This window comes from Misgurnus anguillicaudatus, chromosome 19 (genome assembly GCF_027580225.2).
Source record: "Misgurnus anguillicaudatus chromosome 19, ASM2758022v2, whole genome shotgun sequence".
Classification (NCBI taxonomy): domain Eukaryota; kingdom Metazoa; phylum Chordata; class Actinopteri; order Cypriniformes; family Cobitidae; genus Misgurnus; species Misgurnus anguillicaudatus.
In genome coordinates, this window is record NC_073355.2 from 14,418,842 (window position 1) to 14,445,488 (window position 26,647).

A 26,647-nucleotide genomic window follows, 5' to 3' on the forward strand; every position below is an offset into this window, starting at 1 on the left:
CGTCAGTCATAGCCTACTTGATTGACATCTGCCCTCACATGTGTAAACTACGACGGTAGCATTTTTTGCTGAGTCACCTTGGTGATCTTATTTATTTATTTTAATAGTTCTTGCTCATATGCACTGTCAATGTCTGATCTTTTTGTCTTGATGAACGAGTTTCGCCTCAGGTGTGTGCAGCTCGGTCTAGGCTTGTTTGTTATTGGGGCTATGTTGTATCGTGTTCGGGAAAAAAAGGCAAAGTATGAATCATAATAGACTTGCTTCACTGAACTGAATCTTTGGAAAAGACTTGTTTGCAAAAAGTCCTTCTAATGGGGACCATGTGGTTAATTTTCTACTGTTGTAATGATAAGGCCCTCTAGCGTATATGGAAATGAGTGACTCATAATTAACGATACAGCCACCACAAAGCGCAGGTTGCAACACTTTGAAGTGATTTTAGTTGATATCAAGTATAAGATTTCACTTTGCATGCCATTTAATTTTTTATAAATACACAGTTGCTAAATGCATCACTACATAATTAAATATATCAGAGCCTATTCTGACTGACAGATTAATGTTTCCTGAAGTTGTCCAAAATACTCCAGCTTGAACTCTTCATTTCTGTCAGCTTGGGGGAGGGGTCAGGAACCCTGACCTCACTTCCTGTGGCCGACTTCACAGGCCATGCATTGTCTGTGAGTATGTGACGGGGCTCATGGGACTCCTCCACATCTGGCAGCTGTTTTGTACACCCCCATCTCTCTTCACTCTCAGGAAGATCTATGTATGTTTCTGGTGTCCAACTTCCCCAAAATATCTCTGCCGGCTTCAACTTTCTCATTTGCACACACTGGTATGTATATTGCACACAGAGGCTCTGACGTGTGTGTTAGGTCTGCCACAAATAGGTTACCATCCGAAGTTTACTCTATGAAGTTCCGGTACTGATGTGGTTTATGCTTGCCAACATATTCAGGTCGAGAACTGGTTGATTCATACACCAGGTTGGGGGAGGGACAATTTGGCGCCAACATCTCTCACAAGTGCCTTTCCCCACATGGCAAAAGAGACGTTGGTGGTCATTGGGAGTTCCTCATAAAAAGAGAACAAGGCACTTTATTCAAATTTACATTTGCATATGATTGAAGTTGTTATGCCCTAAATTAATGTTTCAGATATCTGTTAAATGATAAAGCACATTCGTTTATTTTTCAAGAGGCTTAAAGTGGGTGCCCAGAGAAGATGCTTCTATTTTTAGATTTTGGTTTACGTTGGCAAAGTCATTAGATAGACACATCCTCTGTCATTCAACAATAAATAAACAAGTTAGTTTAAAGAGCACCTATTGTCCGATTCACGTTTTTAACGTGTGTAAGTGTGTATAAGTACGTTAACGATATACAAAAGGTACAAACCCCAAAGTAAACAATGACGCAAGTTATCGTCTCCAACGTAAATCTCTTTTCTTAAACTACAACAAACACATTGGATTGTAAGCAGCAGTTTACTTCCTGGGATTGGTTATGTAGTAGAGACAGACACTATCATAATTCCTCCCTCTTTGGACTCACAGCCTGTAAGTTAACTCTTGTTAGCACAACACATTGTATTATACCAAATGCACAAAATAACGTTTTTAGCAATGAAATAAGTGCTCTTTAATTTTAGAATAATTTTACAGGAAGAAATACTTTAACAAAACTAGTTAAAGATTCAATCGAGTGCAATTTAGCAGGAAATGTCTGTTTGTTGTTATTTCAAACCATGTAAAGAAAAGTGAATAAAGTAACCTGCAATTTTAGGATTCAAACAGAGCTAGCAATAGAGAGTTACGAATTGCAGCTTTAGTAAACTAGAAAGGAATGTAAAATAGTGATGATCGCATATTTGTCAACAATATTGTTGTACAATATTATTATTTATCCATCATTTTATTATTATATACAGAGCTGCTCTTGATTTTGGTTGGTCAGTTACAGCAATTTTGTGGTATTGGTTGTGTCCAAAATAGCCCCCTATACCCTCATTCACTATTCCCTACAGTGGCGGCCGGTGACTTCTCTTCCGAGGTGCGCAAATTCAAAATAGTGTTCGGAGTGTCATGTGTGTTGCTTCTCATGTCAAAAGATGTGTTCGTTATGTGAACCCGAGGGGCAAACTTCCGACCTATCCGATGAAGCCAATACGAAAGTGACCTAAACTGCAATCCATCGACTGGCCGCTAGAGGCTGGCTCCAAAAGGGAGTTAATTCCCATAGACCCCTATGATAAAATGTTTACAGCCTTGTACAAATGTGTTTTTGGTCTTTAAAGCTAATTCCCTTCATGACAACTGTGAGGGCGCTAATTTTTTTAATAACTCATCGGTTTAAATTATATTAAGCCTTAAAATTTTGCATAATTAAGGGCGTGGCCACTTGAGTGACGGGTGAACTGCCACTGCTGTCACTCCCGTCGAGCTAGGCAGGCGTGGTTTCAGCAATCAGCCACTTTAGCTTTACTCATTTTCCGCCTCTTTGACCATTTTCGGTTATCCGCGAGTGACACGCGGTAACGCGATGCTAAGATGGCGACAGCAAGCCCCGTCAACTATTGGGTTTAAAAAAGCTCTTCACAAACATATGGGTGACGTCACGGACAATACGTCCAGATTTTTTAGAGTCCATGTGTGAACCATGTGCATGATGCGTCATGTCAAAATACATGTTTGTGCTATGATAAATGAGACGTTCACATAAAAAAAAAACTCGCAAGATATTAACTTAACACTAAACTCTGATTACACTTAAGTTTAGTGCAAACGTGAGCGTCTCTTTTATCATAAACCCCCATGCAGCAGACATGTATTTTGACATGAAGAGCCACACACATGATGGGCTAAATACACGTTGAGACGAGCTTGGCATTGTGCGCCCTCGAAAAATCACCGGCCACCAATGATTCCCTACATACGTTTGCTAATATAGTCCACCTAAATGAGTGAATGAAAACAAAGTGAATTTGGACACTAAGCTCCAGAACCGTTGCGGGCACCATCTTGTGTCGAGATGCGGGAGTTGGCACACGCCTTACAGTGAAGGGGTAGCGAGCTAGCAGCTAGCCGTTAAGTGTACATCCGTTGTACACTTATTATTGCGGTGCATTGTGAGATTAAATATGTGCACTCGATAATGTCCACTATAGACCCCTTCAAGGTTTGTAAACATTGAATGACTATCGGGTGCGCGCGCAGCATGGGGTCAAACTGTTCATACCATCCCGGCTTTATAATTTAATCAAACAGGACTGAAAAATGATGACTTACCTCAAATGAAGTGAGCACTACAAACACAAGCCTTGTTGATATTTGCATTGTTCCAGTCTGCACGTTAATTGCTTGCAGCCGCAGATGTTGTATTTTTTTGTTTTTAAGATTCTGCATGAATCGCAATACTTATCAGAAGACCTGGTGCGATACCGAATAATACGCAACTCAATCTGCTGTAATGACTTTTCTGACCCCGACATGTGCAGTGGGAACCGCCTGTGACGTGAACCGTGAAGGGGTCTATAACTTCGGACACCACTTCCTTAATACTGTGCTATTTAAGGGTATAGGGAGCTATTTTTGCCATCTAGTTTGGCTCTGTGGTCATATGTTTCTCACATCTGAACTCAGCTCAGTGTTTCAAGTCCATTTATTCAGTAGCCATAAGTAACGTGATAATGTGCAGTCACAATGATCAGGCCCCGGATGTGAAGTGGGCTTGCAATAATGACTAGCTGACTGTACATTATCTACTTATACATATCTAGTAACAGCACTGTGAAGTCAGTTATCACTGTACACAGACGCTAAATGAAATTAAATCCAGCGCACTTCAAAGTCGACCTTTCAAAGAAAGATTATCTGAACGTAAAATAAAGAACTGTGCTCACATTCATTTCCTCTTCAAAGTGATAGGAACAACTCAAATATTGGCTTAACACCTTCCTCTTTTTCATCTTCACTACAGGCCAGTTTTATTTTTAGAGCATTTCTCTTCTCGGTCATGTGCTCTGTAGCCCTTTGATCAAGTTAGATGCAAGACTACATTTAATGTGATGCGTGGAGAATTTAATTATCTGCTTTCATTCTCAGTAGTTAGAGAGCATGGGCCAAGTTATATTATAAACCAATGGTCACATGTTTTTTGTGACGGTTATACTTTATGGGGGCAAATTTTGTTAAGGTTGATGAACAGCATTGATGGATCTCCAAAGCAACAACTAAAGCACTTAACAGCCTCACTGTCTGAAAAGATGGGGCGGTACCCTTTCAAAAAGTACACATTTGCACCGAAAAAATTCAGAGTAGCATCTCATACTGGTACCAAAGAGTGCATATTAGTACCTCAAAGGTACATATTGGATTCAAATCTGTACCTAAATGGTGCATATAGGACCTTTAAAATTGTACTTCCCCAATGGCAGCTTGGGACAATTTTTTACGCCAATGTCGAGCTCCAAAAAAATCACAGAAACTCTAAAACTCAAATCTCATTGTACATCATCTGCCTCCTTTGAAAGCATGTATCCTAGCTTTATTCATTTCCCAACACATTTTACTGACACCAACTTTAAATTGTAAAATTCGGCACAGAGAAACTCTATGATAGGTTAAGAATGGAGGTGTCAGATGTTCCACTTTTTTCTCTTTACCCATTACCAAAAGAGTAAATAATGGCACCTGGAGTCAAGATGGCTGATCTGCACTCCCTACTAATCATCCATTAGTGGCTTAAGTGTCATCTGCACCACATGTCTAAAAGAGCTCAACATCCCCCGCCCCCATCTCTACCTTTTATCACCTGTTCATTTTCCTTTCTTAAAGCCCAGCTTTGTTTTTTGGACATGGTGCTTATGCTCCCAATAGTTTGTTGTCAGCACAGCTGCTTCTATGACTTTATTGTTTGTTGATGCCCCAAAGAACGAAACCATCGAGAGGGCGATGACCTTTTTAATCAACAGTTCGACATGCTGTTTTGATTTAGGTTTCAACGACTGCATCTAAACCATTGTACGTTCATCATTAGGGACTCATTTATTCTCAAAGGGAGTTCACCGTTTTATTATAGCAAGGGTACGCTTTTCCCATGGTTCAAAATGTGCATGTGGTGTTTGCGTACGTGTGCGCGTGTATTATGTTTACGTTGGGTTTAATTATGTGAATGTGCTTTTTTCACTGAGGATAAAGATGTACAGCTGTCTGCATCTGAGAGAAGAAAGTATGTTCACATAAACGCCAATAAGTCTTCCACCAGGGGAGCGTCAATAGGAACTGAGGGATTTGGTGTTGCCTTCCTGAAGATTAGACCATTATTTACAGAGAGGACCTCGAGTGTCCTTAACATAACACATAGTAATCCGCAAATCCATTATTACCCTTTTCTTTATTAACAATATTACTGAGAAAGCCCTCTTTCCCTATAGGAGGGCTGGTCATTTGCATGGTAATACGAGTACTAAAATGTGATTTAGCAGGGATTGTAAAGTCCCAGACGGCCGGGACATGCAGTTGATCGTATCAGGGATTTAAAATGTGTGAAAAGGCTGTTCCTGCTACAAGAAACTGTGTGATTGCAGATATACAGAGGTACAACAATGGACATATGGGCGGGGAAATGGACACCAAACCTTTCTGCTGATATTTCATCTTTAGAGACTGAAGTCTCAAAGGCAAAATCTGTTGTTTTGGCCTGCAAAACATATGGCAGCCATCAGTGTTATGGCCCCTTTGACTTTGAAACCCAACACTGACACATGAATCACAAACCCAACGCTGAATCACATTCATTATATAACCGTAGAAAGATCAATAGTAGGATCCTGAGTAACTTTATAGGACTTTTTCACGGAAATGCGTTTTTATTTTATGTGTATTCTATCACAACCGTTTCCACATTGATTAATTTATTATGCATTCTGCTTTTATTTATTAAATAAGGTTTTAAGCTTGATTTATAAATCTGCGTCCAACCTATGCCATTTATACTTCTGTACGCAATTTATACTTTTGTGTCGTTGAACACGTGTCGTTGGGCATGTTATAGGTGATTTTTCGATTAATCGTGTTTTTTTACGTGGTCGATTCAAAATCGATTCTCAAAGGCCACAAATCGATTTTCTTTATGAAATAACCTGATCCTGTTTGATCAAGGAATGCGGATGTTCTGACATTTTTCAGCATACATTTTTGATCTTGCATCAAAATGTTATTGTATTTAACATAATTGTATTCATTCGAAAATTAGAGATTAGAGTTCTATTTTAATGTACCCAAGTGGACCAAAAATAAAAGAGTTTAATATACAGGTTTGTTGCTATTGTTTTCTTTTTATTAATTACCCACTTGTAAACTAATGTTTACTGTTCTGTTTCATAAATATAGTATTTGTATTAAATCTATATTTATTGAGTTGAGAATCGAGTATAAAAATCATTCCGAGAATCGGAATCGAAAATCAAATCGAGAATAGAAATCGAATAGTTTTGATAGCTTGTGAACCGAAATCGAATCGATCTGGGGTGCGTTTCCCAAAAGCATCGTTAGCCACCGACATTGTAAGTTCCATCGTTACTAACATCGTTCAACGATTTGGTGTTTCCCGAAACCATCGTTCAAACGAACATTCGCAAACTGTATCGCTAACTTGTGTCGTTGGAACGACAGCTCTTCACCTGTCGTTAGAAGCATAGTTCCTTGTTATTTTCATATGTAGATTTACGTTGATCATGCTTTTGAACAAAATAAGCAAAAAACATGTAGTACAGTCTATATCCATCATTCTAAATATATAAAAATTTTATTTTACGTCTTTAAATTTGTTAACAGAATGAAAGCTCTGCATTTGAAAGCTGCGCATGTGCGCAGCCTACAAGCTTTAAGACCCTGGGGAATCCCTGCATGGGAGGAGTTACGTAACTTGCGCGTGAATTAAATATACAAACAACAGATAACTAAATCACGATAACAAAATCAGTCTTCCGATGCAATATATGTTATTTACAGCAATAATCTGACATTAAATCAATTTGCACAGATTAATTAGTACTTCACCTCCCATGTGACATCATCAACTATGTTGTTAAACCAGCGAATGTGCGACAAAGTTACTATGCTTTCGGGAAAAGGTAGTTCATTTCTCCAACGACGCATCGTACTATGGTCGTTCAGCAACAAGTTATGTCGTTGTTTGCTAAACGCACCCCTGGAACATCTGAATCAATACCCAGCCCTAGTTACTGGTGTAACACACAGTTTCAAGGGAAAAAGAAGCAGCAGCTTATTGTGCATTTTGCACAGCAATGATGACTGCAAATAGATAGCAACTTTTGTTACAGACCGAGTTGTGAAATATTATTCCTCAACTTGGTTCATCATTGTTTTTGTTGTCGCAAGCAGAAAAGTGAATGAGGAAATGCAGACCAATTACAGTGCTTGCACTCCGCAAAGAATTGATGCGTTGTTACATTTTTGGGGAGGTGCGCGTCAGGCTACGGCGTAAGGTGCATGACTATGCATAGGCTACATTGTATACTTGACGCAGGAGTATAAATTGGACTTTATGTGTGTTGTACTCCTGCATTGCTTGTCAACAGCGTATGTTGTGATTTGGTTCCTGATCCCCAGCATGGGTGCTGGTTTCTTAACTAAAATACACAGCAAGACGTCCCTGGACAACCAGCTTTACCAGAAAAACCACGCTGGTCCACCAAAACCTGCTCCTATAGTATAGTTCCTAACATTGGGTTAGCAAAGAAACGAATCTAATCTAGAATTGTGTTTTTAAGGTATCTTTAGTCTTTTCAAATGTATTTAACCTCAACTTACTCCCCCATAAGGATAAAGGCCCAAGGGTGATTATATCCGATGCACGATCATGTTCACAGCATGTCCCTACCATACGGAGCACTCTTGACCCCTTTGATCTCGCAGACAAATGAGCTATAACTGAGATCCTCATGTGGCCTCTCTACATGGATTACCATTAGAAATCACTTGAACAGAGACTCGTGTGCTAATCCAACATATTCCCACTGCGGACACGTTTTCATTTGATGTTACTTGTTTTACAGAAGGTGAAGTAAAATGACCATTCAGGGGCTTCATTCTCGGAACGACCCGTCTGGTCAAACTGAAGCCAGATGCACCACACATTGAATGTTTTCCTGTTAATGAAGCACAACTGCATGCAAACTGAAGCATAACAGTAAGCAGTCATGCAAATTGACCTGGAGCTCCAGATGGGTCAGACAGAGACAGAGCGGCTTGAGTTGGAGTGATAACTGAAGTCTCGGAGAGGAAATGAGAAAACAGCTGGATGGATGGATGTGCGTGTGCTGATGAAGGAGGGAACGGAGGAAATGCGGTGAGTTGGATCAGTGGAGGGTGAAACAGGCTTTTGTAGAGCTAGTCATGCATATTCCAGCAGAACCTGCGGAGATGATATTTCAGAACTGTAACAAAATGATAATGCTTTTATTAGCATACTTAAGCACACATATTTGTATATTTCACATTTGGATGAATTGTGCTGCATTCAGGCCACCCCGAGGCAGAGCTCAAAGTCAAAGGTCAATGTCAGGGGTCATCTGATAACAGAAGATATGACTTGGCTCGGCACAGGGGCTTTATTTTCAATCCCTGTTGATGTTAGCCATTTCTGCTCGGTCAACACGACTCTCCCACACACACCTGCAATTACGTCAAACAAACTTGATGTTAAAAGGCACCATTATGACAGAAGTCTATGGTTAAGTACTTACAGCTCAGATGGCAAAGGGGCTGAATATGGCAGGGGTAAAGGGCAAGAGATCATGTCTTGTAGAGCAAGTCATATGATACCAAGTCAAATCTAAAGAAAACAAAGACTTAACCTGTTTTAGTATGTTAGCCCACATTAAAGGAGTAGTACACCTCAAAATGGGAAAAAAAAACATTCAGTGATTATTTTATCAACCTCATGTGGTTTCAAACTCATATGCACTTGCAATTTTTGTACATGCAAATAAATGCACACTGCAATTAGTATTTTTGTCTTGTTTTCAGACCTAGGAAAATAAGTAGTTTTTAGACAAAAAATATTAACTTTAAGTAAATCATAATTTTTCAGTAAAAATATCTAAAAATTCTTAAATTAAGATGTATTTTCTGTATGAGCAAAATTACCTAGGACAATAAGTCTAGTTTTTAGACAAAATTTTTTACAATTTAAGCGAATTTGTGCTTAAAACAAGAAAAAAAAAATCTGCCAGTGGATAAGAAAAAAGTTCTTGAAATAAGTTTACTTTTTTCATAAACACTTAATTCAAGAAATTTTTTCTTAATCCAATGGCAGATTTTTTTTGCTTGTTTTAAGCACGAATTAACTTAAATTTTATATTTTTTGTCTAAAAACTAGACTTATTGTCCTAGGTAATTTTGCTCATAAAGAAAATACATCTTAATTTAAGAATTTTTAGATATTTTTACTGAAAACAAGACAAAAATACTAGTAAGAAAGTCATTTTTTGCAGTACAACTTTTAAAAATGGACACAAACACATTATAAACATATTAAGTAAATTATTTCACAATTTCAATCTGTATATTTTTTGCAAAAATATTTTGCATAGCTTCAGAAGGGTTGTATGGACTACTATGATGATGCTTTTATAGTTTTCCTTTTGTAATCGCATAAAAACATATTCATACATAGTTAAAATACCCTTATAATTGGTAAATAATGACAGAAATTTCCATTTTCGGTTGATCCAATCAACTGCAAAGTACAGATACATCTGTCTACTAAAAAAAAAAAAAACATTTTGACCTCAAACCTCAACTACCTCTAAATTAGGGAGAAATTTACCGTCTACCGCAATCGGCCGCAAAGAATTTCAATTGAAGTCTAACATACACAAACTCCCATAATTGTTAAGGTCCTCAGGATGTGTAGATCAGGTTAGAAAGTGAGTTAAATCCTGCTTTTCAAACAAGGAAACTAATGGAAAACAGAGACCAAAGCTAATTCTGACCTGCGCACTTAGTTATAATACACTGTTAAAATTATTTGTTGGGTAAACTTAAAAAATAAGTAACCTGGTTGCCTTAAATTTTTTTGTTAATTTGACTTAAAATATTACCATAGTTGAAAAGTTGTGTAAAAATATTGTGTCAACTAATATTTGTAAGTTTAAATCATTTTAAGGCAACCAAGTAAATTACTTCTTTTAAGTTGAACCAACAATTTTTTTACAGTGTACTCACATGCAACCCAATAACTGTGTATAGATATATGTTGGTATGTTAAGTATTAGTAATGCTTTGTAAATGTAAACCCCCTGTATAACGAGTCAATAAAAGCTCTTTGAGTCTTGCTATGGCTAATGTAAGTATCGTAAAATAACAAAGGCACAGAGCGGTGGCTGACAACATGGTGAATGAGCTCAAAAAGTCACACTATTCTGACGGAGCTACCGTTTACACATTCCTCGGACACTCGGATGACCTCCTGAGGATCCAGACAGACAGTCAGACACGTGACTAATTTTGTGTTGCCAGCTTCATTTCCCCCGGTGTTTTAGTGCAGATACTTGAAATAAGGTCCACTGGACCACACAGATAACACGTGTGAAAAAGAAAAAATATACTCGATTGAGGGCAAATATGTGTGGCATTTAACGATAGTTGCAAAGATCAGCATTCAGTGGTATCACACTTCTCCTTTTTGTGGAAAAATATTATAAATATGTCTTCTTCCTAAGAAAGTTTTTCTATGTGCACCGAATTACGGGTGGAAGGGAGTTTATACAGCTCTGGAAAAGTTTGGTGATGTTGTTACAGCTGTGCCATAACTACAATTTGACTTCACAGAACGCAGCCAATCGTAACCTAAAAAAAACTAATCAACCAGATCCAATCAACGGTGCAGTAACACCAGTTATTGAAGTTAAAAATATAGCCGGTGTTTGAGGGAGAGTAATACTGTGAATATTTGGCATTGATTTATAGTTTAAACTTACATTAAAAACTGAAAAACCAAAATGAAGTTGCTCTCGTTTGCAATACAGAGTGATATAAACACAATAAAGAATAATGAAAAACATGCTCAGTCTGCTCCAGAGCCTCTCTCAGTCAAACATTTAGAGCGTGTCATTCATCTAAATGTAAGAGCCTTCATCATGCTTGAAGAGATGATGATGTATGATATAAACATGCAGCTATTAGTCTGGTGAAATGTTTGATAGGATTAAATTGTCTGACCTGAATACGTTAGATTATTACTAAAAGTTTTTACATGCCAATCATTGCAAACAATTAAACGGCTCAGATGCAAAAGCCCCTAAACACCACCTCCATCAAAAATAAGATCATGATATTAACCAAATACTCTCGACACATATTATAGGTTCATCCAATACTTTCACTAATTTCTTAATCCCGTCTCCAGGTCATTCATAAATACTTGTTAGCAGAATCCGCTAAACTCCATTTTTCAGCAAACTCCTCTAAGTGCACGAAAGATGAATTGGATAAATGACGGTGTCCAAAATGGGCGTGAATCACATTCAAAATTGTGTTCCTTGTGAGTATTTGGACCTCCTGAATACAACCCGAATGTGGAAGTCACATGCATCACAGCGCCCTCTGGGTGTGTGGTTCAGTTTCTTCATTTTTTACACTCTCACCTTCATCATTTGCAATATTTTAGCTGCATCTTTAATGATTTTTCAACTGTTTCCAATGTTTTGCAGTGTCCAAAGAAGTGGATTTTTTTGTGTAAGCGTAGGTTTTTGCCAAAAAACATGCATGTACTTAGAGGGTTTTGAAGTGAAAGACAGTCAAATTTGTTACCAATCAAGTGACATTTGTGAAAATAAGGCATTTCAATTACTGACTTATCAGACAAAAGTTTTTTATTGCCATCAAAGTAAAATTACTGAACCTAAACTAGTTCCTGATTAAAAAATACTCATTTATAAGGAAACATGTCAGTCGCAGGGTTTTGCATCTGACCTCCTCTATTGTTAGCTATGCTTTCTAAGGCATTTGTTGTTCCTTTTTATGTATGGCATTTAATTGCAGTCGTATAGGGAAAATAACATACACTCAGAAACACCCAAGCAACGCCTTAGTAACCATCAAGAAAACTCCATCAATCATAATCTAAGATCACTTTAGCAACAGGGTTTTTGCATTAAAACCAGTACTGGATTAAAGAGCAATCCATGTTAATGACGCAGTTAACAGGCAAACAGACAGGAGTAATTCTCTGTAGACTTTTTGGAGTTTCCAAATCTGTGGTGTTTTACAAGCGGGGAAGTTAAAACAAGGAGTTTAATTTAAATCAGCTTAACCAACTAAGTCTTTGTTAAATTTTAATTTAGTATTTTTTTTAGCTAAACTCTAAATGTGTAACCATATGTATGGTGTCTGTGTCATAGCACAAGTACTCGTGACCATTTGCTAAAGAGGTATGCTGGGTAATTTCCAGAGTTTATCTTCAAAGTTTGAGTTTGGCAATGTTGCAGCTGCTTTGAAGAATGCTTCATAAACTGAGGAAAACATTGTTTGGTAGACTTTTAATCATCGGCTCACAGGAACTCTGACATGCTTGTCTGTGCTAGTGCTAACTGAAAACAGATTGCTGCAAATGGTCTGAAATCCATGTTGAAACAGCGTAACGCCTCAGATTACTGACTGCGGGTGATTAAAGATGGGGGATTGTTTTTTGTTGCATCATGTGTTGGCATAGATGTCGACAATAATATTTTCTTCCTCTTCTTGAGCCCGAGAAAGTCAAATGACAGCAGATCACTCGCAAACAGTCATGCTATCTTAAATTTCACAAACAACACAGTGATGCACTTTTCATAGCTCAGGGGATTTGAGTTCTCAGTTGTGTTACATTTAAATTTCTTTTATAATTGTGTATATAGGATAGTCATATTGGCTGCTAACATTAATATAAAGCATAAGAATGTTCAATAATATTGAACAGACCTTACTAGAAACTTCAGCTTAAAGGGATAGTTCACCCAAAAATGAACATTCATTCATCATTTACTCTACCTCGTGTCATTTTAAACCTGTATGAGTTTCTGTTGAACACAAAAGAAGATATTTTGATATATAATGGTTACCACACAGTTTACGGCACCCACTGAGTTTCATAATAGGAAAAGCAAATACCATGGACGTCAATGGGTACCGTAAATTGTGTATCTCTTTAAGGTCTGACAATGTGATTTAAAAATTTTGGGACTTTCTCTCAGAATCAGGAAACTTAGCAAAAGTTGGTTATTTTCAACCCAACATTGGGTCAAAAAGGGCTACCCAGTCTCCTGAGGTTGCGTATAAATAACACAAAGTGTAAAACTCGTGCAATACATGCGCCAAATTCCACTTTGGCGTGCATATGATACGCAAGTCCTTCCCATTCACTTAAAAAGGGCATCTTTTTTGTAGTTTTATTTATTGGTTTCTCAATTTTTTTCTATTTTTTAAACCATTTTCGCTTGGGCTTAGGGTTAGATTTCAGATTTGCTTAATGAGGTTATTTAATATACAGGTTTCTCCATGTTTTTGTCCATATTTAAGCCATGGTCGCTTGGAGTTGGGGTTAGAGTTGGGGTTTGGGTTAGGATGTCATTTTTATATAACAAAAAGTTGTTCTAACCTTAAACCCAAGCGAAAATGGGAAAAAAGCAAAAAATTCAGAAACCAATAAATGAAACGACGGAAAGGATGCCCCGTTTGGGTGAATGGGAGGGACTTGCGTGTCGTGTGCACGCCAGAGTGGAGTTTGGCGTATGTGTTGCACGAGTTTTGCACTTCGTGCTGTTTATACGCATTTTCAGGAGACTGGGCTAAAAAGGGACAAACCCAGTCGTTGGGTTAAATTAATCCAGAAAATGTTTATGTTTGTCCCAACAACAGGTTATTTTAGTTTAAAACAACCCAGCATTGGTTAAATCATTATTTTTCACCCAACACTGGGTTGAAAATAAGCATGCATACATAACCAGAACAATATGCCACCACGGCACCTTGTCCAAAATCCCAGTAAAATGCCAAATATGTTGTATCTTTACCTATACTCTCCCGTGTCCTTCAAACAACAACCCGTTCATCCAGCTGGCAGTCTCAAGGGTGGCTGACTCCCTGTGTTCTCTAAACAAATGACTCTAATTCATGAGAATTTAATGGTCAGTCTTTAAACAAGCAAACCTTTCACCACATAAACATCTACCTCGCCCTACCGGCTCTCCTCTCTAGTATGGGTCACTGCCTGAGGCATGTCAGAGTTTACACTTAGGATCTCCAATCTCAAATAACAATCCTTTAGACTCTCCAGTGCTTAACACTGGATCCATCAGGAAACAGTAGGCATTGTAACTGGAAACAGTGGGCAGGAGACTGTTGTGTGGTGGTCGATACACTTCAAAACGCTCTCGCGCATCTGGGAATCAATTGATTTAACGGCCAAAAAGAAATACGGCCTCTCTCTTCCTCAAGTGTGTGCTCACCCTCGGAGCCTCCCTATGCTCCTCCAGAAATGACTTTGGATTCCAGGAAAGCTGAAGTGGAGCTCTTGGCTCTATAAATCAGCGTCCCCCTGTGTCCAAGGAACCGGGGGTGAGACTCAAAGCCCTCCACCCCTCTTTTCCGAGAGGGAAACGAGACGCCTTTACACAGTCTCCTCAAACTCTGGTCTGTCTAGTATCATCAGTTCTTATGGTCTGTGAAGCTTTTTATAGCCCAAAAGCTAGCTAAATTGCCACGGAGGTGTCAATGCCAAAGCACTTCAAAACAGACTACACTCTTTTAGCCATTAGCGTCACTCCATTGCCAGGGTGCCGTTAGCCATTTACCGCCTGTAATCAGCTTCTGGTCTCATTGACCATCTCAACGGGACACAAAGGTGATGACAGATGCGCCAGACACAAAGGATAAAGACTGGATACTAGTCTGGAAGGCCTGATGAGAATCAAAATGGAAGAAGTGTGTGTGATAGATATGAGGCATACAGCTGGCGTATTTCCCCAGGGATAATTGCAGAACATTTAAAAGGCATACTGTGAAAGCCAAGCCCGTTCGAAGCATAAACCTGTCCTCGCACGTTGGTAAAACAGCAAAAAGGCGATTAGCAATGGGCATGGTTCAGCAGCCAATGACACATCCATCAAAGCATGCATGCTCTTGAAAAGGCATGAGAGCTGAACTTTCATGAATAACTTATAAACAGCTAACATCCGTAAACAATTCACAATTCTTTCCTAACAACGTGGGGGGGTGGGTAGATGTTGGAGTATAAGTACATGAGAGTTTGCAGCTGATATTCCATCTTTAGCGACCCAAAGAGGCGGAGCCACAGTGACCCGCCCCTTCTCTATCCTATGGGATATTCTGCCTGTGCAAACAAACCGACCCCCGGGCCTCTGGTCTAATGGGAACCAGACTTTCCCCAGCACCAAACTCCCCTTTTTACACACGCAGTCACCACGGGCTCCAGCTGAGGGACGCAGTCCAATTATCCCAAACAGACCTAAAACTATTTCTTCTCTCTGCTTTCCCATATAACCGATCTGCATGCTCTTTTACTAGCAAGTACACTCACCTTGCCGTCCCATCAGTGTTCGAACAGCTAGAGGCATCATGCCCACTTAGGGGGCCTGATGTGCCCCCTCGAAGTCTTTATTTAGCACAACTCTTATTGTTTGTACATTTGCTCACAAAGTTGCAGGTAAATAAAAGTTTGTGCTAAAGAAAGAAATAGTTTGAGAAATTATAGAGAAGACCCGAACTCCCTCGTGTGTTTGCATCAATGTCCTTTTCAAACCTCTCATCTGTTGGCCAAGAGCCCTGGCGACATTGCGTGTTGCAACCCAATATCACGGAAGTATGTACCTATAGGCACGTATGGACCAGCGTGACAATGTCACGTTTCGCCGTGTTTGAGCGTGAGCATGTCACGCTTTTCTGTTTGAACTGAAAAAAATGATTCATTGAATTTAATAATTTTTTTAAGGTAAGTGGTTGCAATCAATTTATTTAAGCTACATTTAAACAAAAGTTTTATATTTTATGTTACTTTACTAATCTTTTTTGTTTAAATGTAGCTTAAATAAATTGATTGCAACCACTTACCTTAAAAAAATTATTAAATTCAATGAATCATTTTTTTCAGAGCATTGTCACTATGGTTTAGGGTTAGATTTACATAAAATGACATTCCTACCCAAACCCAACTCTAACCCCAACGTCAGACGACATTTGGTTAAAGTTTAGAAAATATAAAAAAATAAGTCTTGTATCTTTTTTTATAAACCAATACTTAAAGTGACAAAGCACAAAATCTAACCCTAAACCGAAGCGACAATGGTTTGAAAATAGGACAAAAAAGTTGAGTAACCAATACGTGACAGTGACACAAACAGAAAAGCATGACATGCTCACCCTCAAACGCGGCGAAACGTGACATTGTCATGCTGGTCCATACGTGCCTATAGGTACATAATTTTGTGATATAGGGTTGGACTTCTCTGGTCGGGTCTTTCTTTAAAAATGATTTATGCACGTCATGTTCGGGTATAAAGTGATTCGTCATTTCGGGTCGGATACATTTCTTTGGACCCGAGAAGACCTCTACTATATGGCACTTAAAATGGTTCCTCTATGATTACGATCCAAGAACCACTTTTAGTGCTATTTAGCATTGTTTGTTTTTAGAGTGTGGTTACTACACTTTTACCACAAAAAACATGGTTACTACACTTTTACCACAAAAAACATGGTTACTACACCTTTACCACAAAAAAACATGGTTACTACACTTTTACCACAAAAAAACATGGTTACTACACTTTTACCACAAAAAACATGGTTACTACACTTTTACCACAAAAAACATGGTTACTACACTTTTACCACAAAAAACATGGTTACTACACTTTTACCACAAAAAAACATGGTTACTACACTTTTACCACAAAAAACATGGTTACTACACTTTTACCACAAAAAAACATGGTTACTACACTTTTACCACAAAAAAACATGGTTACTACACTTTTACCACAAAAAAACATGGTTACTACACTTTTACCACAAAAAAACATGGTTACTACACTTTTACCACAAAAAACATGGTTACTACACTTTTACCACAAAAAAACATGGTTATTACACTTTTACCACAAAAAACATGGTTACTACACTTTTACCACAAAAAACATGGTTCATTTTCGTAAGGGAGCCACAAGCCAGACCATTAAACAACACGTTTGCGTCCGATGAAAACCGTCTATATATTACAACATATGCAAATCTTTCCACAATGAGACGTTTAAGGAAGGAATTGATGATATTGATGATCTTTAATATGCACAACAGCTTTTAACATTCCAAAAACAAAGAAAACATGAAGTCGCATCATATGACACCTTTAAAAGGTTACTTCACCCTAAACAAAACATCTGTCGTCATTTTCCTCTCCTGAGAAGGTGACTCAAAATGTATATGACTTATTTCCATTAAATCACAAGTTGAGATATTATTCAACAGTATCTAACTTCCCTTCTGAAGTACTTCAAACACTTTGTTCTCTAATGATTCATCACGCTAGTTCATGTTTTTTTTTCTCTTTTTCAACAACTTTCAGTTTTTCCATCTCAAATCTCTCATTTTCACTCTTTGCCCCCACATCAATTTCTCCCCTCTCTCCTCTTTTTCCCCCACCCCCACATTACAAAAATCTGCTTTGCTAAACTGTTCCATAATATGCACGCACAGTTATATTTGTCATTGACTCAATGCTGATGTTAACTTCCTATGGGTTTCTGACCATCAAATGTTCTAATAAAGGTTCTAAACTTTCTGTACACTCTTAAAAAAATAAAGTTTTTTCCAGTGCCATAGAAGGACAATTTTTTGGCCAAATGGTTCCATAAGTAACCTCTGTTTCTGTTTCGCAAAAGCATATTTGTAGTGAAAAGGTGCTTAAGATGACAAAAAATGGTTCTTCAAAGAAACTTTGATGGAAAGGTTCTTTGTGGAACCAAAAATAGTTCTTCTATCGGATCGTTATGAAAAACAACAGCACCTGTGTAAAATCTTTTCCAAGACCCGTTTGTGCAACAGAAAGCTTTTGTGGATGTTGAAGGTTCTTCATGGAACCATAAATCCAGACAAAGAACCTGCGCATGAGAGTAACTTTATTCAGTAATTTTATTCAGCAGCTGCAGAGTAATGTGCCTGGCGACAATCTAATGAGTAATACATTAAGTTAATTTCCTGCTCTGTGAGCCATGGACATACAAACGGCACAATCCATCATGGTTCCAGATTGCTCAATGTTGGACAAGAGAGGCTGAATGTTCTCATTGTGGCCGTTATAAGTTATCTCTGAATGTTCAGCCAGTTTTTGCACCGCTTTTATTTGAATGGCTTATTTCACAACAGCCTGAATTGAATCACAGTGGAAACTGAAATGTCTTCCAAAGAATAATAAGCCCCCACATACGATGCAATGTTACGCACAAAAAGGGTTTTTCCTGTCTCTTATAAACAGGACATCTTTTATGCAGTATTTGATTGCCAAACGCTGTTCAATTAATGAAGCATTCCACTCATATGGTGTCTTCACTGATTTTTGGTCTACAGCCCACTTTTGTTTCACTATTTCTCAAACAGAGTGTGGTAAAGTTGTGGTGTGACATGGCACACATGTAAGTGCATTTCAAACAGTCTATGGTTTCCAAAAAAGCTGAAGATCGCTTCTAAAACATACTGAGGTTTTGATGTGAAATGTCATATTTTTATATTTGTATATAAGCCTGTAAGATTAGATCTTGCCTTTGTTTTCTCTTTCTGAGCATAGACCAGTCCCAGCAGGCTCTCTCTCTCTCTCTCTCTCTCTCTCTCTCTCTCTCTCTCTCTCTTCTTTAAGTGTGTCTTATGGCGGGGTGTGATTTTTTGTTTTAAGTGTGGTAGGAGCGGCTAAGCCTAGACTCACCCTTCTAGGGAAGTGTTTGTGTATGTATATAGTTTCTGCCCTGTCAGCGGAAAGGTTGATAGAAACCTGTCTGCTTGTAAGTGTCCAAACTTTCCTTTGGTGCATTAGTGAATAAAGAGCAGGTGTCTATCTATGCAAGGACTTATGGCTCCATGCTTAGTGAGGCCATTTAAACAATATGAGTATAAGCATGAGACCATAACATTAGACGTCTCTAAGGTACCTGTGGCCTCATTGATCTGTCTTTTTATTATCGCTTTGAGCCGTCTGGTCGAAAATCCGATTTTTAGATCAATACAATCCTTCGTCTCTTTCCTGCTCGCAAGGACTTATCCTCATGATACGTTCTTTAGTAATTTGTTTGCTCACCTTCAACTGGATAGATTTGGCTTGATGTATTTTTCATCCCTTAAATTTGGATTCTTTTCTTGGATTTGCAACATGGTATTCAATCATTGTAATGTAATATTCAGTTTAAAGATGACTTTACGTCTCACAGCACTTACAAAAACTCAACTTGGATAGTTAAAGGGAAAAAACAGCTCAAGGGGGCGTATTTTGGGGGTATTTTCAATATCTTTAAATTTTGAGTTGCTATGTATCTGCCAAGAAACGATCTCATACATGCAATGCAGATAAATTGTATGCACATGTGGTTACCTATCTACGTTTCTAAATGTAAAGGCGTACCTCTACGACACAAATAATGACATGCTTCGTACCCCAAATAAGCATTGGTGCATTTCCTTTTAAACAGACGCAGCTCAGCCAAATTTCAATCGAAAGTGCATTTACTGCCCTCCCGATGACATTTTTCAGGCAGAGACCCCTGGCAGTAACACATGAAACATAAACAAACAGTCTCAGTCATTGAATGGCAACAGGGAATGAAGCTCGAAGTTCGACTTTCTGTTTCTCTCATCAAGATACTCTTAGACCAGACATACTCAATCAGTGATACATGAATACACTGTGTTTTTTGTTTAGTGCCGTGTGTCCGTGGAGAATACTACCCCATGACTTCATTACACCCTGCCAGCATTTGTCTTCTGTCTCTCCTATGCTTCCCGTACCATTTTTCAAAGGATCGCCATGTCTGCTGCCACGTCTCCAGATGCTACAGAACCTGAGCTGAATATATATTTGCTTTATGAGGTGAAAAGAAAGGAATTAGCATCCAGCACTGAAGATGTGGCAAAAAAGCAGCCTAATTCCTCACCAACACCCCAACTCTCCACCCCAATCCTTCCCCGAATGTTCTGCCCCCCCCCACCAGCTGAAATATTCAGGGAAGTGTGGGATTACTTTCACAAGGAGAACTTGAACCCCTTGACTTCCTGCCCAGCGATGAGGTCACTAGTCTCAGAGGGAGTGTCTGTGAAATGCCTCCTGCTCAAAAACAGCCCCGACCAAGGCCAGAGAAGAGCGGGGGCTGGGGCAGAATGAAGCCTGGGGCAGAGTGATGGACCTGGGCACAGTGGGGGGTTGGAGCTGATGGTGAGGATCATAACGTCCAAGGTCTGTCTTCACCATATTCTGGGCACTTAGCCCAAACACAGTGTGAATTCACATTATGGTGCATTTCAACTCGCTTAAACCAAAATATTCAATTCGGATTGGTGCATCAGGGAATTTGGGAAAATCATCAGTAATGGTGACTGGCAGGAGCTCTTTCCTTTGCAGATGTGCTCTTGAGTGATGGCTTACAGGAGGGAGGATCCATATTGCCGGTGGATAAGCTCAGATAATGAACAAGACTTCAGAATCTCGCTGTCCTCCCTCAGGCTGAAGGCTTTTGTGCCGATGCTGTCAGACACTTAAAGGCAAGAATACTAAGCCTTTTGACAAATCCGAACCAGATGAAGGCCAAATGTCTTGCATGAATGTACAGTCTGTGTAACAAGCCCTTGATAGAGAACCACTTTAGGGTGGCCTGTTTCTTGGCCTGTCGCAGCTGGGCTGATGTAGCTGAGGACGGAGGGAGGGCACCTGGCATCCAACTGCAGAGGCCGAGTTATCTTAGGTGGGGGCGAGTCTCACATACAAAGCCATTCTGTTGAGCTCGTGGTCCAGATGGAAGGACTCTGTTGCCAAGGATGCCGCTTTCCACTTCCTGCTTCGAAATGAAAAGGCCAGTCTTCAAACGAGTCTTCAGAACAAAGAGGCATACACGAACAGAGTCCACGTCTGAGTTTTTGGTATCTCTTCATCTCTTTCGTACGCCAGCTGCCTCTCACGCACGCACATTCGACCTCACACTTTTGCTTCAATGGAAAAGTGACGTTCATTTGGCAGGGGAAAAGTAACAAACATGGTCCCGTGCTCTCCATGAGATAGACCCTCACCCCTGGGCAATAATAGACTAATGCTTTCCAGATGTTGTCTTCAATGGCCGTACCCAACACTGGAAGTGCCCCTCTCACGGGAGTCTTAATGATGCCTCGGGGACTTAAAAGAAAGAAAGGCTGGAGTCTGTAAATCCCCCCTCCGTCCCCTTTCCCTTTTTACACGCTCGTCTCCCACCACAATCACAAGCTACTGATCTCTGATCAACCAGGCTGAAGGTCAAACTGACAGAGAGTAGAATTCTTTTCCCAATCTGGATCAGCTTTTACGCCAATTCCCACGCCAACTACCTTCAGAGGTGTGTGATTTTGAAAGGATGCATTTATTGATGGCTTTTCAACAGGCAAGATCTCTAATCATTAGATAAACTCATGGGAATGTGACCCCACCACGTGACCTGTTTGTTTTAGTAAGGGAGCGGGGAGGGCGATGAGTGGCTGGGAGTTCAGGCACGGGGATCCGAGGTGCTTGTGGGCTCATATTTCAGGGATCAAGTTGTGTCCGTTCGCCTTAAATTCCTCCAATACCAATGTCCATTACTTTGTACAAAGTCTTTTAATTGGCCACAGCCACAAACCAATCGTTTTCATGCCTGTAGTCGAGCTGCTGACTTATCTCTCCGACTGGGCCTGAATTGGAGACAAGTGCTTATTCGTCCCCCAAGGGAGAATCCAGAGCCGATCTCAAGTGCAGGTTCACTTGACCCAACTGTCTCCCTTGGAGAGGGAGCGAGATTTGTTTGAGACAGAGTGTTCTCACAGGAAGAAGAGAGGGAGGGATTTAAGTCTGTGAGTCTGAGAAAAACAGGCCTGTTGGCTTTCATCTGTGCCTCAGTGCAGAGCTGGAAAGGCCACTGGGGAACAGTGAGAGCCACAAAACCTTCAGTCTGTTGGCATGGTATGTTAATGCCTCTGATACAAACCAGCACTAATAACTGCAACAAGTATTACCTTAGCCTTGATATATAACCTGTTCCTTGACACATAACCTGTTCCTCAGTGAAAGAGCACAGCGCATAAGGTCATGAGTTTGAACCCATGGAATACACATACTGATAAAAATGTATACCTTGTAATGCACTGCAAGTCGCTTTGGATTTAGGGGTCTGCCAAATGCATAAATGTAAAAGTAACCATGACATTGCTTGAATTGAAGGGTGACAAGATGTTTTTTGCAAAAACCAAATCGCAGTTGAAATTGAAGCTATCGCTAATGTAAAATGGTGGGCAATTTGTTATGAAGTGACCCATGTGAAATTAAGGGTCACTTAAAGTGAACCAGGAAACGTACTAACCGAATGTAACCTCAGTCCTTTTGGTGCTCACAATATAGTTGACTCAAAAGAGGACCCAGTTCTTTTTTTATCCTCTTCATAACTGAAGTGATCTTAGACCCTTTCTTGTTCAAACCACAACTTCATGAGAACTCAAACCCCAGCTATCTGTGCAGCAGTTGATTTTGATACAGTGTCCAAACGACACGCGAAGCGGACTGGGACCTCATTGATTTCACATATATCAAAAAGAAATGGCCTCCTGACGTGGTCTGAGTTCGGTTCACTTTTGGGTCCTTTTATAGAGGGATTTGAGATCACTTGGTTTGTTCACATATACACCCGGAACTGCTTCGAGAGCGTTTGGAGGCTCCAAACGAACTAGGTGTGAAAACAAGACTAAAGCCTCATAAATTATAAGCATCAAAGTTCATTGATTTCAGTCTTTCACATGACCTTCCTCAGTCAATATTAAAAATTTCAATGTCTTATTTTCACAAAATGATGTAGGGTGATTTTATGTAGAAAACAGTAAATCACAAAAACACAGGCAGGGTCACAAAGTAGTACACAAAAACAGCAGTTTGGGGTTGTATGAGTAAGATTCAGGCTTAGTTCAGGGGCTGGGACGGCCTTCTGGATGGAGCAACTTCATGAGAGTATGTCCATCTGCAACACACGCTGTGGAGGCCACCCAAAACAAACAAACAAAAGTTAAGGGAGGTCTAGTTGCGTTTAAAGTATTGAGAAAAACAGCTTAACATGTTTAGCATTATGTCACACAATCTTCTTCAATACGGCTTGTGAAACTTGTCTCTATTTAAACCAGTGTAATCTGTTTACACTACCGCATACCGCATACATACCATTTATTTATTTGGAAGACAATTTTATCGAAAAATGACTTTACATTATGCTATTGATATTATCAGGTTGTGTGTTTACTGTGACCTTTGTACTGCTAATGCATACCAACTGAGCATGTTGTACCGGAAACAGCCAGGCCAGCTTATCTGTGCACTGATAATATTTTGCAAAACAATAATGCATTTTAAATGCGAAATAACATGTGAAGCCTAAATATTTATTATTGTTAAATCACTAAATATGAGGCAAGTAGGACTTATTTTATTAGTTCATCAGCTCCCTGCATCTCCGAGGTCGACCACAGAAACATTAAATACTTGAAAAACTCACAGTAACGACGTGAACCAGTCTGTTTGACATAGTTAATCATGTCCTCATGAGCTCAACCACACTTTCACAACCAGAATGGTTATCTGAGGTTCTTGTGGTCGCCGTTGCTGATGTTTCCTAAATCCAGAAGAAACATGAGACTGTTGGACGTTTCAACCTTCACTATTCGACAAGCCGCCTTTTAGCAAGAGCCAAACGAATCAAAAGTTACGAAAAGTACATTTTTCTGTGGAAAAAACAATATAACTGTAAGTGATGGATTTTGCGTGGAGTTTTACAGCTGTCCACATCCGCCATCTTGTGTTGTAAAAATGTATTGCGTCGTCACCTTTCATTTTTTGGTCGTTGTAGGTTTATAACTAAATCTCTCAAACCAAAAAATCTGCGACTTTTTTATCGTTTCAAGTGATTTCCGTTAAAGTTTTCCTATATTTCCTTAGACAAATTCAGTAAACTTTAATGTAATAAATTAAAAACAAGTTTACCCTGCTGAAAACAATAATAATAAAATGACAGAAATCCAAATGGTTTCCATTAAAATACCAATAGGAACCATTAGCTTTTACCATTAAAACCACTACAAAATTCATTTTGGGACATATTCCATTAGGATTTAATGGTCCCACCAATAGAACTCAACACATACCAGTAGAGACCTAGAGAGACCCATAGACACCATTAGTTTCCAATACAACCTATTAAAATTCCCATTAAAACCAATACATCCAATAGAATTTCTGTGATGATGTCTATTTTTTTTTTAGCAGGGTAGTTTCCAACGACAACAAAAAAAACTGAATTATAAATAAAATCTTCATATTAAATATTGTTTCATATTAATTTAGATGTTTATAATTAAGTTAATAACTTATTAGAAGATAATAAATAAATAATAAATAACTGTAATTCAACCATAACTCCCATAGGGGGCGTCAACAGACTTCAAAAATGGTCTAAAGATGACCTAAAATTGTTTTAAATAGGACAAAAAAGCATTTCAATAAACTAAAACAACTAAAATATAAAAAGACATTTGTAGTCATTGCAAGGTCTATTTTAGTAGTAAAAATTGTGGAGGTGGGGGCCTAAAATATCCTTGTTGTCAACCAAGGGGTCATTCAAAAAAAAAAAGCTGGGTTATTTTCTATTTAAACTAATTTAATCTAAAAGAAATTAGAGTGTAGTATGTGAATGTTTAATTAAAAAATATATAGCTGGGAAGAACTGATATTAAGCTGCAAATAAAATAGTGCTCAGTAAAAGATTTATTTTTATTTATGCATTTGTCAGATGCTTTTATATGCGACTTATAATGCATTCAATCTGCACACAATCTACACACAGATTACACATTGCTAATACAATGTGTAATCTATTAAGTCACATAAAATATTTAAATACATTTATGATTTTATGTTTTATTTGTATAGGGACATATAAAATAAACATGAACAAAACTGAAACGACAGCCTTCCAATGCATTTATCATAATGCTTTTAGTTCAAGCTATAATTTGCAACACTTTTTTTAATTATAATAATATAACACAGCAATCAAATATAAGTAAACAAAAAAGTATAAAAGTAAAGAAACTTTAATTTAACATGAGTACAAAATTGTAGCTGAATAAACCATGATTTGGTAGCTTTTTTAGAAATGTTAAAACTTGCCACAGATTTTAAACAATCAGGTAATGAACATGGTAAGTAATATATAATGTATTGCACTTTGGAAGTAACTTGCCCAACACTGAATATCAGACATTAAGACAGTATTTTTTAACCCGTGGCATGTAACTTATTTTTACAATTTCTATGTTACAACACTTCCCAGATTTGCCACTGTAATAAAAAAAACTAAAAATAAAAAATACAAGAAAACACAGGCCTGAATTGTAAAAAAAAAAAAAAAAAATTTATGATGCATACTGCCTTGTCAAAGTAGTTGAGTAGACTAGTCCAGTGGTGCTCAGCCAACTATGTAAAGACATGTGTAAAGACAGAAAATGATCAAACAATTTTAAACAGACACTTTTATTTGAACAAAAGTGATACACTAAAATTGTGTTTTTAGTACTTAAACATTTAACCCTTTGTGTAATTAATCCAACAGTATTATAATCATTTAATACCTGTGCTATTAACAACATGTGATTGTTTTAACAACATTTATTAAGCTGGAATACAGCTTATTATAACATTGCCTGTTTGGTAACTTATCTGCAAAGTTTCTACAATTATAAATGTAAATGTTTAACTATAACCAGTAGGAGATGCTCTTGTACATTTCCTCTCTGCGTGAGTTTTAAATGGACATTTCCTTTATTCGTGTGCTTTACAGTAACTGCGACCACAATTGGACATAAACTGTGGGGATGACAGAGACTCCTTGTGTTATTCAGACATATCGTCCCCTTGGAATTATAAGGTTCTATCTGCGTTCTGAGCAGTTTTGAGATATTGAGCTTCAAAGTTTTTGCATTACATATAGGAAAACTTACATGGGGAAGAAGTTTCTTTCAAACATGAAAATAACAGGGACCCTAAATGTATTCTAAATATACAATATCAAAATCCTCTCAAATTTCTAAATGTGGATTTTTGGAAGGGGTCAAATGCAGATAGAACCTTCTAATTCTAAAACAACACTTTTCGCTAAGAATTATAAGGTTCTATCTGCCAAAACATTATTTAAACATTAAATATAAAATTAATGTTGTAACAATTTTTTAACATGTGTTAGAAAGTAACATTTTAATCCTTTCTATGACATTTTATATTTTTATTTTTAGCACTTTTATCTCTAAGAGTCTGATTTTACATTG

The 26,647-nt window shown here is 38.3% G+C and overlaps 1 long non-coding RNA gene across 1 annotated transcript; it reads right to left on the minus strand.

The window, feature by feature from the left end:
* Window positions 1-8,373: 8,373 nt before the first annotated feature.
* Window positions 8,374-24,022, minus strand: LOC141351014 (uncharacterized). Its single transcript, XR_012359158.1, has 3 exons — window positions 23,824-24,022; window positions 8,776-8,864; window positions 8,374-8,704 (listed from the first exon to the last, which is right to left on the minus strand). It is a non-coding gene; the product is annotated as an uncharacterized lncRNA (long non-coding RNA).
* Between the last annotated feature and the right edge of the window lie 2,625 nt (window positions 24,023-26,647).